This window comes from Gossypium arboreum, chromosome 8 (genome assembly GCF_025698485.1).
Source record: "Gossypium arboreum isolate Shixiya-1 chromosome 8, ASM2569848v2, whole genome shotgun sequence".
In the NCBI taxonomy this organism is placed as follows: domain Eukaryota; kingdom Viridiplantae; phylum Streptophyta; class Magnoliopsida; order Malvales; family Malvaceae; genus Gossypium; species Gossypium arboreum.
Genome location: NC_069077.1, coordinates 16,632,770 through 16,647,132, shown reverse-complemented (window position 1 = coordinate 16,647,132; position 14,363 = coordinate 16,632,770).

Genomic DNA, 14,363 nt, shown 5'->3' with positions numbered 1-14,363 from the left:
TCTGGGCCCCACTAATCTAATTTCTCTTCCAATCTCGTGAGAATTTGAAAAGGCTATAATAATAATAATTAACAATTTTAGGGTAGATACACTTGCATGTATTATGTATATGGTCCTCCTAATTTTACGGAAACTCAAATTAACACCCCTTCCTCTAAAGCATGTCAGTGTAAATTGTGATTGGTAGTAACCCCCAGACACCCCTCGCTTCCTAAATGTGTTAGTAATTAGTTTGGATTAATACATTCTTTTAGATATAGGACCTATAATTAATTACTAGAATCTAGAATGTGTTCCCGGACTATAATTAAATTTAGAATTAATTCAGATGAACCCCTGAAACACAAGTAAAAACTTTCTCATCTTATTTTTTTCTCTCTCTAAATCTCATATATGAATTTTTATTTAAGAGATATTAAATTTCTTACCACTTAAATCAATAAATTTCGATTTTTTTTTTGGGATTCGACTTTATAAGACTTTTCTTTCTTGTGCAAATCATCATAAATTACCATTTCAATGATTGGTGGTGAAGATAAAAAAAAAAAAAGTCCCTCTCCTTAATTTTGTATTATGTCAGAGAAAGGAAAATTTAAAATGTCTACTAGTTCTATTTGGACAATACAGAGTAATAGAATAAAGTGTAGCTAGTTAAAGTAATATTTATTAATGTAGTAATTATATTCCTTTGTAATTAAAAAGAGTTGTAATGAAAAATAATAATTTTCTATATTATGTTTGGTAGTATTATTTGTAATTAAGCATTTATGTAATTTATATTTTTAAAAATATAAATTACTATAAAAATAATTAGCACAATAAAAAGTTTTAAACAAGTAACAAAAATTAAAATCAAATCATCATATATATTATGTTAGTAGAAAAAAGTAGTTGATAATCGTTAACTAAAAATTAAAAGAAAAATAAACATTATATGTAATTTTATCTAATTGTTCTAGTGTTTCATATTTGTTAGGTTATTCTCTCTTTAATATGTAACATATGCTCATTATCATAAATTGTTGGTCCTTAATTGGTTGAGTTTATTATCATCATCCTAATTTGAATCTATATTATTAACATTATAAAATCTTTTTATTCCATGTACTCTTTGAAGTACGAGTCATTCCAATTTCACCAATATTGAAGTTATAAAGTATTCAACATACTAATATGATTCAACTTTTTTTTTTTAATACTATACCAATGTGATGACGTTAATATGAGAAATATTTTTTAAAACAACAAATACCCTTTCAACTACATTTCGAAGCCTTAAATGTCTCAAATTAAAGAAGTCGTGAGCTATCTTCGATGCTTGTGTTTGACTTCATTATTTCAAATGTATCATACCTCACAATATAATGCAACTAAACTTTTTGTATTTACATAATTAGCATATAATATATGATACTTGAGTTCACAGTGCAAATGGTCTGTAGTTTTAATTATAAAATTTAAATAAAACTTAATTTAGAGAAAAATTTATACTAAGTTATTACCTTTTTTTTCTACAGTATATAAATTAAGTAAAAGTAATATAAAAGTTACAATATATAACCTTTATTAAAAATGTTTTTATAACATGTAAATTATTTTTATTAAAAAGTTATTATTATAAATAATTTTTTTTACCATAACACTCTTATAACATGTAAATTATTTTTATAATAAAATTTATGGCCATAACTTTAAAAATATTTAGGATTTAAATAATAAAATTTGTTGTTATAACTTTTTAAAATAGACATAATTATTTTTATAATATGATTTTTTCAAATTTATAATATAAATATTTTTTTACCATAACCATCCCAAATCTCATACATGCTTGTGCCTATAAAATAATTTTTATAACTTAAGATTGACATTGAATGTAATTGTATTGTTACTTCAATTCTCACCCTCCCCTTAACAATTGAAAAGTATAATTCAAGTGTTCCAATTACACCAACTAAACCAGACTCACCAATTATAATGTTTACCCAAATATATCACTCATATGTAATTACAATCAATTTCACCCAAATCCAATTATTAGGTGGTCTTCTGAACACTACCTAAATAACAAAGGCTTATATGTAAAAAAAGACCTTAAGAAAATAAAAAAAAAATCAATTAAGCCTTTGTATTGGATTTGCACCCAATTAAGTCCTTATTGTTAACTAAAATAATTGATTAAGCCCATCCATTAACGGTTTTTGTCATTGACCACGTTGACCGTTAATATAAATTGATTGGCCAATCAGATGGTGACACATGACAGCTTCTGATTTAATATAATAATTTTCCATAAAAAATAACTAAAAATCATTTAATAATTATAAAAATAAAAAAAAAATTATAAGAAGGTATAAATATTATTAAATATTAAAATATATTAATATTAATATAAACTTATAAAATTTAAAATTAATAAAATATATTTAAATTTTATAAAAAATGTATTAAATTCTATAGAAATCATAAAAAGTATTAAAATTAATATAAACTTATAAAATATAAATTAAAAAAAAAAACATTAAGACTTGAATTGACCTGAATCAGTCGATTGGACCGATTAGACCGAAATCAAAAAAGGTGTCGATCTGAAAAAAGCATTAGACCGGTTGACTTGGGAACTAGACGGTTGAACCAAATTTTTTTATTTTTAAATATTTTTATTTTTTATTTTATGATGTTCTATTTAATTGAAATGACTAATCAGTCAAACTGTAAAATTGATGCTCTAATCAATTCGATCATCGGTCCGGTTCTGAAAACTTTGGTTAGAATATTTCATTCTAACATATGCTAATAGTTGAATAATGTAATTTTAATCTAATGGCTTTCACTGGACCGGTGCCCTTACCAATTTCGAGCTAACTAGTCCGATTCAAGTTTTTATGACTTCTTTAATAACTTTTATAAGTTTATATCAATTTAAATATTTTATTTTATTTTATTTTTATTTTTTTTAAATAATTCTAATATATTTTTAAAAAAAAATTAATTATTTTGAATTATTTTTATTAATTTTATAATTTATTTATAATTTATTAGATTTTTATATTTTTATAATATTTATAATTTTAATAAGTTTATATCAATATTTAATATTTTTCTATTTTTATGAGAAGAATATTAGATTAAACATAAGATGTCGTGTGTCACCATTTGATTAATCAATCCATTAATTTTAACGATCAACGTAGCTAGTGACGGAAATCGTTAACGGAGGAGTTTAATTGAATGTGAATTTAATACAAGAACTTATAAGTGAACAATAAAAATATCACTAAACCGATATTATTATTTAAAATTACATAATTCTTTTTAAAACTTTTTAGGGTTAAATTTTGGTAAAGTTAGAGTGGATGAGTATGCTTTGATTTTCTAATTGGTTATTTACATATTTGTAATACTATTGCACATTTTATTTATTTTATATTCCATTCCAAAATAAGTAATTGAGTATATGTTTTTGTGTAGCTTTAAAATTTGTTAGTGCATTCAAAGTTATAATGGGCATAGATGATATTTAAGATTATTTGGAGTTTGGTTTTAAATTAATCATATCTAAATTTAGATAATTCAAATTATTCAAATGTTAAAGTGAAAATTAATAATTGTAAATACAAAAATATGTCCAAAGAAATTTGATTTGAAAAGAGACGTGATAAAATTTGTTTAGCAGTTGAGCATTACTGGGGTTTTTCAAATTGCTTAAATTGTTGAAACATTGTAGCTCTGATGTTCCATCATCCATGGAGACCATTCATCACAAGCCCCCTAGCCCTTGTAATTAATATATTACCCATCTCTCATTTACCCTAGTAAAGTTAAAAAAAGGGGGCAAAGAAAAGATTTCCCAAGTATCTGACAAAGTTTTTTTTTTTTTTTCTAAACCTTTTGCATGGGTTGAAACGCCACAAATTTTCATTAGGTAGTAATTAATAAATAATATGCATGCATGGATGGATGGATGCGGTTCTCCAATTCTATGTGTTTTGAATGTACGATTCCCCTAATGCCATGTGACTAATTAATGGCTTCATGTTTAATATTCTAATTTAGAACCGACATCAACCCTTTTTCTTGAGAGCGCCCATCATCCTTAAAATTTACACTCCAATTAACATGCTAAAGTGTCAGCAGAAATTAACATTCTTTCTTTTGTTAAATTATGAGCTGATGCAAAAGCATTTTAGCACTTTGATTAACCCAGCGTGACAATACTTGAGTTTTGGGGGGTTGTGGCCCCTATTCTTTTGGGGTCATCCATATTTATATGATATCCTACAATATCAATGCCTTTAATTGCTTCCATGAAGTTAAGGTCCCAACTCGGTTTCAGATTTGATACACACTCAATCCCGCCCAAGATGATCCGTCGATCTGATTTAAATAATACCACAATTTGATAGCCATAATCATGGTTGGTGCTTGGGAGATGCACGTGAACTTCAGTTTTCATGAAAGTTAGCTAATTGTTTTTTAGTTTGTATTGGAAATAAAGTAATGGGAGAGGACAAAAAAATGTAATAAGTTTGTAAGGAAATGTGTTGAGTGGGTTTGGAATCCAAATTTAGACATAGAATGTTATATATACTTGGGCATAAGAAGAAGGGCCATTTTTGGATTCTCTTTACCTCTAATCTCCTATATATGCTGTAAATTAAACATTTGTATCCACATCTCTCCCTATTTGCTCATTTCTATAAATCCCCATTCACAATCCAATTTCTATACTCAAATTCTTATCCCTTCACAAACTATACCCTATCTCTCCATTTAAATTTTCATCTTTTTTAGCCCTTCAACTTGTATTATTTGTCAAATCACCCTCAAAATAGATAGAAAACTTGAGATATATATTAACTTGCTGATATGGCATCAAGAAATTAATTAACTTTTTAAATGAATTTTTTTTTATATATCTTTTATACTTTTTAATAATAATTTATTTAATTTTTAAATACTAAAAAAACAATTGATTGCTAACATGGCATATATGGCAATCCATGCATGTCACATCAACAAGGTTAACAAATATTAATTTTTCATCTATTTTGAGTGATTTGACAAACATCGCAAATTTAAAGGCTAAAAATTAAATAGAGAACTAAAATAATTTCTTTCTGTAAAGTTGAACGGTCAAATAAATCATTATCTCTGAAACATGTAAATACTATAGAAGTGCTAATCTAAAATATTGAAAAGTGTTCTTTTGAAAAAAATCATTTAATGATTTATTAATTATGAAAAAAGGGATGGCAAAAGGAAAGGAAGAGAAAAGAGAGGGAAAGAATTATGAAAACAATTTAGGTACCAATATTTATTTTATGCATATTTTAACTTATTTATATATTAATTTTTGTATTATGATGTTTTCCAAGTCACATTTCCTTATTTAAATTCTTGTATTTTGTTGAATTATCAATTAAATATTTAAAGAGATTGATCACACATGCACATATTGATTTTAGGTCCAAATTGAAAGTATTTTAATTAATGTTTTATTTGTGAATGATGCAAAATTATATAAATAGTATTTTAATTATGTAAACATTAAGAGCTAAATTTATCATTTTACCTTAAGAGTTTATTCTTATGCTATCAATCATGTACTTTAATAGCATCTTTTCTACAATTTTGTTAGCTACTAGTAATACTACTTATAAATAGTTTATAGTTGTTAACTTTGATATATATATCAAACTTTTGATATAACATCATTTAATATATAATTTACATATTTATTTTTAAGTCATTTTGTGAAAATATTACGAACATCTCATTAAACATTTTCAGGATTTTAAAATACTCAAAACGCTTTAATAAAATGATTTGATACATTTCAAATGTTTTTGAGTCAATCAAAAATGATTTCAAGGTGTTTAAAAGCATTTTTCAAGCATTTTAGTGGCTAAGTATAGATACCTTACATAGAGTAGCGATACCTTAGGAAGATAGTAGCCATAGTTATTTCTAGAAGTGTAAAGTATTATTCATGTTCTTGAGATATTGATACCTAATCCAAAAGTATTGATACTAATTACCCTCATGGTATCGATATTTTCCTGTGTCAAATGACTATTTTTTTGACTATTTTTGTAAAAAATATCAATACCTAGATTCCTTCTGGGTATTGATACCTTACCATGTAGGAAAACTTTAATGCACAAATTTAATACTTCCAATGATTCTATTCTCTCTTCAACTATTACGAACAACTAGAATTAAATGAGAAGTATAAATAAAACCTCCAAACACTCCAATGAAGGTGAAATACAAGTTTCAAAGATTGAACAATATATTGTAAATGAACATTTGTTGAGTAGAGCTTCTTTTATTTTTATTCAAGTGCTTATTTGTTTTTGAGAGAGCTTAAATTTGTAAACACCTACCTTATAGAGGCATTTCTTGCTTACACTAAATCACCTTTGTAAAAGGGAGCTAGTTTTCTAGTTGAGCTTTTAAAAGTAAGAGATAAGGGAAATGGTTTCTATCATAGCTTTTGTATAAAATACGGAGTTGTAAAGGTTATACCATATCCTTAAAATGTGTCAAATCTAAAAGAGAGAATAGGGAATATCCTCATAAGGTAGTAGAAGTGAACAATAGAAAAAAAACTAAAATTGTATATTTAGATAGCATAACTTTATTTATTCAAAATATTTAAAAAGTATTTACGATCTTCACTTTTAATAGTTAATTTGATGTTTCCATTTATTTATTTTAAAATAAATAAAATTTTAAAATTATAATTATTAATTTTTTAGAATTTAATAATTTAATTTAAGTTCAAGTATATTTAAATTATATGTTTTTTTTTGTTATTGTTTCTTATCATATTTAAATAAAAAAATTAAGCTTAAAGAATAGGTAAAATTTTATATTTCAATTTTATCTATTCTGAAATAGATTAATACAATGTAAACTCTATTTTTGAATATTAATTATTTTAAGTTTAAGAATACAATAACATATTTAGATAGCATAACTTTGTTAATTTAAAAACAAGATAAATGTATTATACATAAACTTTGATTTTGTGCAATTATACATATTAAGCTTTAACTTTGATTTTGATTTAATTGTACAGATTTAAAGATTAAATTATTTTTATGTTAGATAAGTATAATTATTATTGTATGTCATGTGTAAATGCAAAAGGTGTTATTATATTAATAATGATATTTGTTATTTGTGAAAATTGAATTAAATTAAAATATTATGTATCAAATTACATAGTTGATGAATTTAATTTTAAAATTTAAAAGACTTAATTTAAAATTAGCAGGATAATATAAAGAAAAATAACCTAGGGTTCCCGACAGCATAGATAGGGAGCAATGTACCGAACATACATATCTTATGTGTATGGTTTAGTTTATTAATTGCATGTTTGGCGATTCAAAGCTATATTAATTGTAGCTACCGACACAGAGAACAGAAATAGAAGACTGACAATATTGATATGTGTAGCTACTACTTAATTTCATGATTAAGCAGTGGATTAAAGTAATGGGATCAATGTCAACCATTCCTTGGGAATTACATACCATTTCTTTTTAAACAAGTCTGGAAGCATCTATCTTGGTGTGATGAGGGAAACAAATTAAAATCCCTAATCTTATTTACTACTCATTTTCTCAGTTTCCCAATGAAATGGCTATAATTAGGCAGGTCAACATGGAATCTCTCATTAATACCTAAATTTCCTTTTCTTTTTTTTTAATTAAATTATTATAAAATAGGTTCAAGTATTTAACTTGATCGGTATCAGTATTGTTACTAATACAAGAGGTTGTGATTTTGAGTATATTGAAACAGAAGTAAAAAATTATAGGTAATTTTAAATATTGTATCAAAATATGAGAAATACAGTATGATTCTTGAATTTATATACTCCAACCAAAGCTAAGTCATGCCACCCAAATCCAAAAGGCAAATACAATGATTAATGGGTTGGGTTAATAATCTCTAAACTAAAGTTGTATGAACTATTGGAAGTGATTAGAAGCATATGTCTCACCATCTGACTGAGATTATGGCCTACTAAACTACTTGTGTGGGGGAATATGCGAAAATGACTTGTGAAAGTAAAGGAAAAATGGCTTCATTGATCTCATAATCAAACTCTTTTTTTTTTTCTGCCAAATATATTGAATCGTCGGATGAATGTAGAGATCACGTGATTTGTATAGTTAATGAATTGAGACCAATGGGACTTGACGAAGAATAGTTTTGATTAATCATACAGCAGAGGAGGGTGAAAAATATTCATACCGACATTATATCTTTATATTATTTCTATGGACAATATTTTATGTCATTCAAAATTGGCAAATGGGTCAAGATGTTTTTCTAAAAGCAAAATCTGAATATATAAATAGAAAAATTAATCATGGGTTTGAACCTTGAAAATAATATTATTATGAGATACAATTATGAATTTCGAAAATGAGTTAAAAGAAAGAGGTAGCATATAAGAAGTAATTATGAGAGATGAGTGTTTAAAATAATAACGAGTAACGAAGGATATTTGTATTAAATTAATGTAAATGTGTTTTATTTAAAGTAGCATAAATAAGTTATAGTTTAGGCATGAGTAGGTGCCAGCTTTGTAGAGCAATGTTTGGTTTGGGATAATATCTATTCAAAGTATAATTAGTGGAGAACTTTAATAATTGATATTCCCTAATACATTTTTCTTTTAAGAGAAACGATGAGGGTTGGTTCTTTCCTTATAGGAAACACAATATTCTTAAGGAACTTGACCACACTTTAAAAAGAAGAAATTTCCCCTTAATCACACCCTTTTAACAAAGACTTAAAGTAGTAACCAACCCTTTTTCCATTTGAGTATATCAACTATCAAACAAAGATAAATTTAGGTATTTATGTCATATCATATTTTATTTTATTTATTTTTTGAGTGAGTATTTAATGTTTTATTATTATATAAATTTATATGTTGATGAAATTTTATTTTATCTTATTGATATATAATTTTGGTAATTATTTTATCCGAAATTTTTCGGTTAAAATAATTATCAAAATTATATATTAATAACATAGAAATTTTTTATTAAAATACTATTAAATAATTAAAAGGAACTATAAATGATGTGGTGAGAAAAATTTATAAAATAATTTCTCAATAATGAATTATATACCAACATTTCATTAAAGTATGTTTTAATTAATTAAGACTTTAAATATATAGCACTAATGAAGGGATTCAGTGTAAATATGCATTGAATAAAGGAAATATCAATCTTTATTCTTGTTTAAAATTATAAAAATTAATAAATGAAAAGTGGAAACATTTTGAATCTTTTCCAACGACTTGGAGCAAAAGGGGAGCTTATATAAGTGCCCTACAAATCTAGAGAGACTAGTGATTGAAAGAAATATGTAGATTTTGACAAGAACCCATTAACACATACAATTCTCCTATCTTATTTTAATTTAATTCCTTGGTTTCACTTTCATTGCATTCCACAATGTTATTCTCTTCAAGTAAAGATGGAAATGATTAATATGGGAAGGGGGGAAATTTGGTCCTACAAAACCTTAAGAAACACTCAATCCAATCACAATGGAATATGGTGCTCCTTTTTGGGAGGTCAAGGTAAAAAAGTGTGTAGGTTCCCACCAAATAGGAGCTCTTTGCCCCCACTTTTATTTATACAAAACATTCATTTCAACCCTTTCTTTCTTTTCGTTCATACACTATTGCCTATTTTTTATGGTATTTTTGTTTTCCCCTATCTCTCAACTATTAATATACAACTTATTGTGACTTATTCTTTGTTTTAAGGTAAAACATAAACAACAACAAAAAAAAATTTAATTTAAACTATAAAAATCATTCCATTTTTTGGTATTCTTAATATCTATTTTACGGTTCATATTCGGGATTAATGGTTATCCCTTTCAGTAATATCATCTTCAAAGTTCGAATTTATATCTCCCTTTAAAAATGTAATATACCTTGCTGTTACACCTAATTTGGTAAAACCATTCTAATTTTAAATATAAACAATATAATTGAATAAAAAAAAGATTTGTTTAATGTAAAAAAAAATGAAATTTCTAATGTAGGATAAGGGAAGTAAAATCCTTGTTTATATGTGGCCATAAATGATGGTAGAAAAATTGGTGAACCAGGCAAATTAATCAACATGGAGGGGGACCAAAGTGCCCAATAGGCAAAGCCCAAAAGGCATCCCCTATCCCATGATTACTACCCACAATAATTTTGGGTGGTCAAATACATAAACTTAGAAATCCTTATATACATATGTATAGGATTCAGGTGTGTTCTCTAGAAGCTGATCATGCAAATTAACAAGAGTTGTGGCAGTCATGGACCAAAACAAACAAAAAATAAAAAAGGAGAGCGGTACTAGGCTTTGCGCATCCCTATAAAAAAGTTTTTGACCGAAACTAGCTAATAAACCCTAATATGTAATAATTGATGTCTTTAAATATACACGTTTGACTTGTCTTCTCTCCTGCATAATAGAGGAATTAAATTTACTTGTATTCATGTAACTTTTTTAAAAATAAAATCAAAATAAGTACAAATTTTGAATTTAATTAGCTACCACCATTTCCTCTATTATCAAAATTATAAACTCCTCGATACTCAAAATTTTAATTTGATGGTTGTCACTAAAAACGTGGGATGCACACTATTCTACTAGTTTATAACCTTACACGAAGACAAATAATGTGGGGTTAATTTGTTTTTGTTTAATGTATTAAGAAAAGCTGTAAAGGTAAAAAGCTATTGGGGGGGGGGGGGGGGGTGAGACATGGTAGTAGGGGGAACGGATGTGGAAATAATTTCGAGTTAAAGTATTTTGACTTGGTGAAACCAGAGCTTTGCCCTGTCATATTATATTTGGGGCATGGCATCGATATTTGTTGGGATACAATTGATGGAAGGTACGAATTAACTTGTTAGGTCTTCCCACTAGGTGTTAAAATGAAGTCGACTTACTGTTTTCTTTTTTACATTTTCTTCTATAAATTTGCTTTTACTGATTTCTTCTTTTTGGATGTTGTGATATAAGTACGAAATTCTGGAATTGGGCTCTAAATTCCATGGCTTAACTATGATTGTGTGGGTTTGACAGGGGGGGTATAGCAATGGTTTTTGGACAAAATAATTTTGACTAGGTGGCTAGCAGGGCCCATTTATTGAGAAGGTTGCTGTCATTATGTACTAGGCAAGAACATGCAAGAAAAAGAAATTTTGAGAAGAGTTCTGGTTGTGTTCTACAGTTGGTTTCAACATCTTATAGTCCAGATATCTCACCATTCCCAGGATGTAGAGAATTTTTGTTAATTATAAGTAGGATTTAAAAATAATGAAGTTCACATGATTAATGAAGATCTTATGAAAATGTGTTATTAATCCCATGAAGTAGGCAAAAAGTAATTTGTTCTGTGAAAAATGAAGATAGACCGTGGGTGGAGAAGATGGAGCTACCTCGGCTTCAAAGTCCAAGCAATACGTCAACTAAATTTCATAAACTATGGATATTGACGATACATAAATAAATAAAAGGGAAAAAATGAACCTTTTTAGAGGAAAAAAACATTCAGAAAAACAATGGAAAGTAAAACAAGAGTAGAACTCAAAGTTGTGAAAGAATGGAACAAACAATGTCGTATGTGATTCTGGATATAATTTAATATAAAAAAAAAAAAAGAATGTGGCAGCCATTGCATTGTCGCAATTTGCTAGATATGGACTGGTTGAAGAAACAGGACAGTGGTCCACGGGGTACCCTAGCATTGCCGCAATTGCTCCGATTTAGATGCAACAGAAGATGCCCATGGATTTGACGACCCCATGAAAGCTAACAACACCCTCCCCCATGGCCCTTTTGCTTCCCACTATTTTCCAAACAACTGCAACCGGAAAAAGGCCGTTGCTGGCTTATGCCCCTTCGCCCCCCCCCCCAATAATCATATAATACAAGACAATATTGTTATGAGGAGCAACATCTAGGACTTGTCCAAATACAGAGTTTCCAGAGAAAGGACCTTTCTTCGCAGCCAAAGAATAGACATTTCATTCGAATTTATTTATTATTAGTAATTAATTATAGAGAAAATTGAGCATATATTCCAGGGCTAAGGAAAATTATTTTGACTTTAGAGAACAAAAAAAAAAAAAAAAAGGCGTTTCTCTGCATTTTATTCATGGACTACAAAAAGAATAACCAACCTAGCGGACTTTTAAACTTTGAGGGGCAGTGGAAATGCCTACATTCCTCCTCAGTAAGAATTAATTTGGACTTAGAAACAAAATTTACAAAAGTTACTTGTGTATAAGCCCAATATTGCCCATGCTTCTGACAACTCAGCACTATCCCCTGACCACCCCCATACCATCTGCCACCACCATGCCTCTGCACCTGCAAAGACCAAGGCAAAAAGCATGACAAGAATAATAGAAAAAGTTTGTAAAATGGATTATAAAACCCGATTCAAAAAGCAATGTAAAGGGGGGGAATTTTATTTTTTTTTCTTGGTTTTTCGTTTTTTTTATGTTTATACGAATGCTCAAGGGAAAATATTTAAGTTAGAATATCATACTTGTACAAACAGTGATTCGAACAACACAAAAAATCGAGCATCTAAGGTGATTACTTTTCTTTTACATATTTCATTCTTGTATTTTAGAATTTATATTCTTTATTTATTTTAAAAAAATAAATATTTTCATAATAAATATTTAAATAAAAAAGGAAATACTAAAAAAGGGGGAAGAAAATTACCTTTTTAAATTTCACGCGGTGGCCGGCGACGGAGAACGGCGGCGGCACGTCGCCGGAAGTCTGGCCGGAGCATGGCCTGAAATCGACCAGGCCATAGAAAGAGGAGAGCTTTCTCTCTTTTTTTAGAAGCAGTAGCAAAAATAAAAAAAAGGGTCAAAATTTTACTTTTATAAGGAATCAAAACGACGCCGTTTTGAGCCTTAACCCCCATGGCCAAAACGACGTCGTTTCACCCTTTAAACATTATGTCCGACCCGCGACCCGACCCGTCCGGCCTAGGATCCGAGTGTTTTGGTGCGGAAGGGCTAATTGTGCTTTTGGCCCTTCCGCATTTTTATTATCTTTCAATCAAGTTTTTAATTATTTTAATTTAACCCAAAATACGCCGTGATTTACAATTTGGTCCTCGTCTTTGCTGCTGCTTTTGACCAGAGGGATTTATCGTACTTTTGACCCCTCCAAGTTGCACACATATTATAATCTCGTCCTTTTCTTTTTATTTTTGTTTCGAATTAGCCCCAAAACTTTGTTTCTTGTTCAAATTTAGTCCTTTTTAGTTTATTTTCATTTCTTTACTATTAAATTAATTAATTTTGATGTTTTGTATTATTATGTTTACATTTATTTATCGTTGTTGTATTATTATTATTAGTATTATTAATATATTTTTGTTATATACGTATGAACATACTTTTTACTATTTCACATTATTATATTTATTATTTATTTTAACATATTATTATTTTACTTCCTTTACATCATTATTATACTTAGTTTTTGTGTATATATTATATTTTCTTTTTACTTGACATTTACTATTTTCATTATATTTATTCATTACTTATTATTATTTATGTATATATTTTTTAATCCCATATTATGTATAGACATTTCTAATATGTATTTCTTTAAATAATATTATTACGTGTATGTTTTAATATATATATATATATATTCTTATGTGTATATTCTTTTTAATGTATGCTATACATATATTTTTATTTCGTATTATGTATATGTATATTCTTATATACCCTTATATATTATATGTATATTTTAGTATTATATTTTATATCTATGTTTTAATACCATACTATGTATATATTATATTTTATTATATATTAGTACACATATTTTATTATACGTATGTATATATACTTTTATATTAATATTATTTTCAGTATATCATATTATTCATTATTATACTTATTATTTTCACTATTGCTACTTATTATATTATTTCAATATTATGTACTATTTGGTGTACATACATCTTTTATTATGATTATTAGTGTATAAATACATGTTTTTTTATATTCCTAATATATATCGATATCGTTCATCTGTACTATGTATATATACATATACATATACATATTTAATATTACTACACATATGTATCTTTTAGGCATTATATTTTCATACGTCATGTATATATGTCGTACATTATATTTTGCATGTCATCTTATGTACATATTATCTGCTATTATTATTGCTAAGTATATTTTGTATTTATTCATGATTTGTCTTTATTTCTTTTGCAAATGTCATTGTTATTGTTATTCGAATGTTCTA